Below are 7,715 nucleotides of genomic sequence, written 5' to 3' on the forward strand. Positions count from 1 at the left end.
TATCTCATAATATTTTTAGAAATTCGTCATATTTTAAATTTATAAATATTTTGAAACAAATTACTTTAAATTTTTATACTTTCTTCAGAAATTATAGAATAAAAAATCTTGGAAATCTGAGAATATTTCAAAATTTATATATACCTATGAAGAATTTTGAAAAAGATATAGATTTTTTTCAGTACTTTTGAAAAATGTTTCAATTTATTATATATACAAAATGAGAAATTTTCTGAAAATGAACAAAATAAACAAAATTATATTACAGAAATTCTAAGAAACTGGAATTTACGTAAAAATTTTGTATAATTACATGAAAAATTCTAAGAAAACTTTTGCCAGAGGTAAAACTAAAAGAAATTTTTAAAATATAAATTGAAATACATTAGATTACGTTTGATATATTTATATGATCTGCAGAAAAAGAACATTAAATATCTCGTATGCTGCAGCACAGCTCAGTATAGATATATTTATAAAAAACATGCTCTTAAAGTAACTGGAATCGCTGATTCAAGTACTATCTCTTAGTCTCATGCATCTTAAAATATCATTCATGCTATACGAACTACAGTCTAGATATAAAATATCGCATTCGAATTTTTTTATTAAAGGTCACACAAGATAAAAAAACGTTTCTAATATAACTTTATAAAGTTTTCTCTAACTTCAAATTATCCAGCTCAGTGTTCCTCAATTTTTCCTTATAATTAAAAATAAAATCAATATCTTCGCAATTTCCTTCTGGCGTTTTACAACATATAAAAAGGCGTGGAAAAAATATACCTTTACATTATACGACAGTTGAGTAACACTGATCTATAATTTCAAAGGTCGACCCTGGTACTACCCACTTTTTTCTATAGAACTTACTTAGCGCGAATGAAGCGATTATACTACATGGGCTGTGCACCGAGAGCTTTTAATTATACCTCTGCACATCTGCAATATTGGCGAATATGATAATACATGTGTGTGTGTGTGTGTGTGTGTGTGTGTGTGTGAGAGAGAGAGAGAGAGAGAGAGAGAGAGAGAGAGAGAGAGAGGGGCTGATAAGATGAATTATGTCGAGTTGTCCTCAAAGATGCGTTTCATGCGATTTTTCAGAGAACTCTGCCTTGTCAGATATTATCGTCAGATATTATATAAATGTGAAACATAAAAATCCTAAAAACACAAATTGCTTCTTACAAATTATAAACACAAACATCTTTACCGAATTGTATGAGATCCAAAGAAGGATCTACGCTAGAATAACTATAATCAGATGAAACAGATTAATTGCTTGGCAACGAGATCTGCTCTAACGGTCTCGAAGGCTGTGATCTATGCGCTAATAGGGCGGCGAGTTACGACTCTATAACTTCAAAACTAATCTAGGCGCCTAAGCTGTATCGTAATAAACAACCCAAACTTTTTCTTAACTTTAAGTACCTGCACAACCGTCGGTCCACGATGGGCCTGTATAATAGAAACACAAGAAATACATTACATATACAGCCGAATAACTTTAGGAAGAGCTAAGCGATACCTTTGAATCATCTATTAAATTAATTAAATACTACAATACGTGATAAATATACAGAGTTGTTTATTTTAATCAATCCATTAGGATATCTCGAAATCCTTAAATTTAAAACAAAAATGTTTTAGACAAAAGTTGCTCAGTTACTAGGAGGAAAGAAGATGGTAATTTTGATTGACCATAAGATCCTGAAGGACAGAACAAGATCACTTAAATTTTTTTAAATTGATATCCCCGTTTTGTCTGTTTTATATTCGTACACCTTGAATTTTTTATTCGAATTACGTTTTTTATTTTATTTTTAGCATTACCTAGAACAACGAACGTAGTAATTTTCTGTTCCCTTTATGCCAACGGCGTGCTTTATTAATGTGAGTTTCCCTTGCCTTTCACGATGAGGTGCGATAAAAAATATATTGCAATAGGATAAAAAATGAATTTAAAACATTCAAGGTGATCTCGATTTGAGCTTATGAACAGCATCAAAGTTAATCAAGATCATTATTTTCTCTTCGTCTCAAGCTTAATTTCATTAAGATTGAATTAACTGAACGTTGATCTGTTAAATTTCAAGCCTTACAACTTGTAAAGTACTCTAATGAAAAAATATTATATTATATACTAGTGCTTTAAAAATATTATATTAGTGTCTTGTAAAGTCAGCTATATAAATATGGAATAAAAAAATGGAGATTGCAATTTTTAAAAATTTGAGGTGACTTTGACCTAAGGATATATTCTTAAGATCAATCAACCATCTTTTTTTCTCTTAATTTAACTACTTTTGTTTGTCTAAAATATTTCTGTCTTAAGGATTTTTTAATATTCTAATAGATTTAGAGTAAAAATATCTTGTATATTTACGACGTGATCAATATAGTATATTTACACGGACTATTATTATTATTATTGTTACCATCATTTTATTACATCTATGAAAATTATTATTAATTTTCATAAATGTAATAAAATTATAAATTTTATTGGAAGTGATGATCCATATGTTCGTGTGCCACATTGTTCGTATCAAATATATATTTTCATTTATATGGTTAATACTACAAGATTAAATAAAAATCGGAAATTGAACGACACAATTTCTAATGCAATAAAGATTAGTCGAAGATAAAGGTATTCGATAGTAGTCGCAAAACGTAGAGGTATTTACTATATCGCGTCTGTAGGCCTAGCAACAGGTGGGCTGTTGTCCTTTAGGCCAGTTCGATATTTTTAATGTCTCCGTATATAATTCATGAACAGGAAGATATTTCAAGCTACCGCGATTGTCAGTACAAGCGATCATAGAGTAATTCTCCTTCTTTTCAAAGGGAAAGAGAGACCGGCAGTGATTGTCATAGCTTTATATAATAATTTTTAAAAATAAGTGAATGTAAGATTTTTTGAAACACTATATACACTATAATATATACAATACATTCCTTAAGTACAAAAACAAAATATTATACTTGAATACATCATCAAGCAAGTTATTTAATTTTAAATAAAGCTGCAAAAATGTGATAATTAGTCTTATATTTGGAGTTGATTATTATACGTTTCAAGATTGGCAGTAACATATTTTTTATGGATAAAACATAAAGAGTACAATTTTTATTTTAATGTCAGTTCTGTATTTTAGGAAATAATAGTAATTATATGTTACAATACAAACATATATTATATGTTATAATACAAACAAAATTTATTAATTATTTTAATCACAAAATACGTAATTTGCTTTCATATTATAATTTTTACGAAAAATGAAACAACACATATATCTACCTATATGAAATATTATGTAATATTTGTAAACATATTTTTTAAAAATACATCGACTTAAAAAGATTGACCTCGGCTCATTTTCGTCAATCGTAAACATTTTTAATAAAAGAGATTATATTTACAAACTTTATTACAATAATGATTAATTAACTATAGTAAAAGTTATCTAAGACATATCATTTTCTACGATTATAAGAAAATTAAGTTCGTAATACTAAAAACTTATCAAAAAATAAAAAAAGAGATAAGAAAAATTTAATTACTAATTTCAATTTTTTTAAAAGTCGTTGTAAGTACAATAATATACACGACGCTTTTGGCATAAACTATTTTATATAACAATTTAATATTATATCAGCAATCTACAGTAACAAGAAGAGAATGTTCTGCCATTTATTGATTGAGTTATTAGCTTTTTTTGACAATTCCCCGTATGATAATCGGCTCCGGTTTCTCGTACTCTATGTATGCGATACGATATCTTTGTATAATATCGCCATAAATTGTAAATTGATTAATCGATCATCGCAAAAAGCGCAAAAAAATAAATTTAATTAAAAAATATCAATTGTTTTAGAGTTATGTGTATATAGAAAAACCCAATTTGTCAGTGACGCAATAAAATTAATTTAGAAGTTACTGGTTATCTCCCATAAAAATTTTAATTGTAGTAGTTAAACATACACAAAGCTATCGAATATTTTGCACCATTTACGTTTATAGAAGTGCACTGAAATGTTGAACTTGAGACAGTTGAAACTGAAATATATTTTAAAATGAACGAATAGATCGTAATAAATAAAAAAAAAAAAGATTGCATAACAAGAGTATCCGACTATTATTTTTCGCTAAAGGTATCCTTCATCATTTTTTATGTTAATCGATTTAGTGACGTACGCAATTGTCCTCATTTGCTATCGCGATCGAAGTAAAGTTGTATTCACGGCTTTAACTTGGTTCAATACAACGTTATCGACATACATATTTCTTGCATCGTAACGTTCAAACAATTACTGTCCATTATTGATATTAACACTATGCGGCAATAATATCATGTTATACCGGTATACTCTACAGAGCAGAAATCTCTGGTGTATGCCATAAATTAACATCGAAAGTTGGCTGAACAAGTGCCAACCTTGCTGCTTAACAAATGTGTTAGTCGCCCTTTTGTAACCTTTTCCATTTAAAGGTTGCCAAGATTTTATATCATAGCGTACTATAAATAATCACGTTGTCACACATGAAAATTACTTTTCAAATACTTTACCGATTAAAAATGGCGGAAAAAAAGGAAGGCAAATATAATTTTGAACTATATTATAATATTCGATGGAGTAAGAATTAGCGTGTGTTTAAAATTCTTGTCGAAATTGTTTTTACAACTATCAAATTAATGTAAAAAACTGAAACAATGACAGTCATTGAAACGATTGCCGCTATTTATGGTAAGAAAAAGTTTTATATCTAGTTGTTGTATGTTATAATTAATTAAACATCTTGCAGTACATCTCTGAGTCTGACAGCAAAAGATGTACAAGTCTATTTCTCTTGTCGTGAAGGTACTGAGATGATTAGAAACGACGCCGAAGGTCACGTCCTGAATTGCCGTACCCGAGAATCCTACAACCCCACGGCTGCCTGGGAAACTGGAGGAGATGTGTGTATATATATATACACACACACACACACACACACACACATATATATATATATATATATATATATACATATATATGTTATACAGTTAGGATTCTCGTCCTTCGCGCACATCCTACCTGCTTTTTCCCGATGTGACGACTAGTGGTATATAACCGCCCACTAGTGAGCATCGAAAGAAAAAGTCGAGTATTGCATGTCAACTTTGTTATCATCCGACATCAAAGTGATGGGAATAAAGGTTTTCCATTTAAAATTTTGTCCAAAGGTCGTACGAGAGACATGGAGTCAAAAAAGTAGTTACATTTTTATTAAAAATGTGCGATATATATATATGTGTGTATATATAGATTAGGCAATTTCACGCGAATATCATGACGCGAGGATATTCATATTAACTTTATGACAGTAAACACAGTATACATATATTCGAGTTTGCAAAGTCTTACGAAAATTAATTGGATTCATTATATATTCATTTGTAGCTCTAACAAAAGTTGTGTAATATGATTAGAAAATTTATCCGTAGAAATATGTAGAATATAAGATGTTAATTACATAAAATAATATATATCTTATATATGTTCTATTTTTTAATTTCATTAATAAAAAGTAATTTGTCTTTCTCATATTATCTTTTTTATGTTTTATGTCTTTTATTTTAAGCTACGAATAACTTCGTGATACATAATTCTATATAAGAAGATATTCCGCAATATAATTGTAATTTTACTGATCAATTTATAACGATTTTTAAATAGATTTTCAATAAAAATTACAACTATTAATTTTCTAAATTACAACACTCGTTAAAGGGAGTTTCTCGGAAGGGAGAAAAAATCGATTACGAATCGGTCAGTGTGTACTTATCTCGTTAAAATTAAGAACATAAACTAAAATACCAAAATATAAATTGAGTTCTTTGCATACACTGTATAGTATTTTTTTAATCTTTTAATTTCAAGGGGGATGCTGGAGCGACCAAATTGCTGACACATTGCAGATCGATAAAAATCTTCGAATTGACTGAACGCAATCCTTTCACAGAACTAAAATAGATGCAAAATTGGGAGAAGTGCTGCAATGGATTTTATACTAAAATCGAAAAGAAGTTAAAAACTTACTTATTTTACAATTCGTAGAGCTATCACCTGACATAGATGTTTTCTTAACACAAAAGTTTTATAGCTCGTGTGGACAAAACCACAGTGAACCACCCTTCGGATTACGTGAACAAACAATACCACGAGTATGAAAATAAGATTAGAAATCTGAAAAAAAGATTTATATTGAGCTGCAAATTACGTGTATGCGTATGCTGAGCGAAAATTCAGAATGATAAACGAAGCAGCAATTACGTCTAGCAGTAGCGGTTCAATTTTGCAAAAGATGGTGTTGCAATATATTAGATAAGGACAGATGTGTGCGTTTGAATGAGACAGAACGATATAATGTAAGAAATAAATTAAAAGCTATCACTGTTATCAACTTTTTTTTATTTGGAATTTAAAAAGTCTGTACTATCGACATCGATCAAGGCCGACGCTCCAGCATCGCCTTTAAAAAAAAAAAAAAAGCTCCATTAAAAAAATTTTTGAAAGAGCACTGCAATTTGAAAAACCGATGGGAGTGGCAAATTGAGCGGACTATCGACCGTCGACTACGATTTTATCACTCTCGACTGAATCTCCAAGGGAGATGTGATAAATCCGCAAATCGACACCACGACAGGAAACTCGAGCTGATCGATGCTGTCGGTTTTCTCACCTCTTATGAAACGAACATGTCCTTACGTCTCGCGAAGTACAGAGGACAACGCCGAGCTCCAAGGCTCTGAATAAACGTACTTTCAAAGCTTGCGCGCTCGACACTCGAAATCCGAGAACGTTTAAACATAATGATCAAATTACGCAATCGTTTCAGGATGATCGAGTTGTTCGAGTGTATCTTCATGTCAGTATCTCGATTTCATTCGTTACTGTCAATTGTAAAGGTTTCTCGTGAAAATTTATTCAAAAATTCCTTTTTACGAATTAAATTTTTCGTAAAATTGCAAACTTCACCGCTAACTTCGATCGTTATTCGAGCGCACTCCAGTTAACTTGAACCTTGTGATAAACTCACTCTCTCCTAGCCGGAAGGAAACTCATAAATATTAATGTACTGAGCGATACGTCGCATCGATCTCCGTCCGCGCTTCACACAATCATGCTGTTGATTAAAATGAAATTCCGTAGGATAGGTATCTTCCACAAAGCGTACTAGGTTTATAAAATAGGTCAAAAGTAGCAGCAGTCACCCATACAGTGTGTACCATTATTAGTTTTTTTCTCGATTATTTCCCAACGAGTGTAATACATACAAAACAGATAAAAATTGATGTACTGTTTTGAAACTCCAAATTTATTTCAGAGATTTATCGAGATTTACCAGATAACCGATTTAACCGATATATTATATAATATTAACGTTTGATTTTTCTTCCGCGCTACTTTATGTTAATTGTTTTTTTACTGGCAAAAATTACACTTATCAAAATCTGAAATTTACAATCGTGTCACAGTCTCAGCAATTTTCAATTCCTAATTTATCTCGTGACAAAAATTTACTCGATGCAAAAAGGAACGATCCGCAATTTCAACCATGCCATAGTAACGAGGAAATTTCCCATCGAAAGTACTCCACCGACGCCTCTCAAAATTCATCCCTCGGCGAGGCGGCGGCGGCGGCGGCGGCGGTGGTGGTG

General features: G+C 30.7%; 1 protein-coding gene across 1 annotated transcript in view; it reads right to left on the reverse strand.

Moving 5' to 3' along the window:
* LOC108747987 (neo-calmodulin-like) overlaps positions 1–7,715 on the reverse strand; it is a 52,229-nt gene that overhangs the window by 44,352 nt on the left and 162 nt on the right. The gene's annotated exons all lie outside the window — the stretch shown is intronic.

The sequence above is a fragment of the Trachymyrmex septentrionalis genome, unplaced genomic scaffold (genome assembly GCF_001594115.1).
Source record: "Trachymyrmex septentrionalis isolate Tsep2-gDNA-1 unplaced genomic scaffold, Tsep1.0 scaffold21, whole genome shotgun sequence".
Lineage (NCBI taxonomy): Eukaryota > Metazoa > Arthropoda > Insecta > Hymenoptera > Formicidae > Trachymyrmex > Trachymyrmex septentrionalis.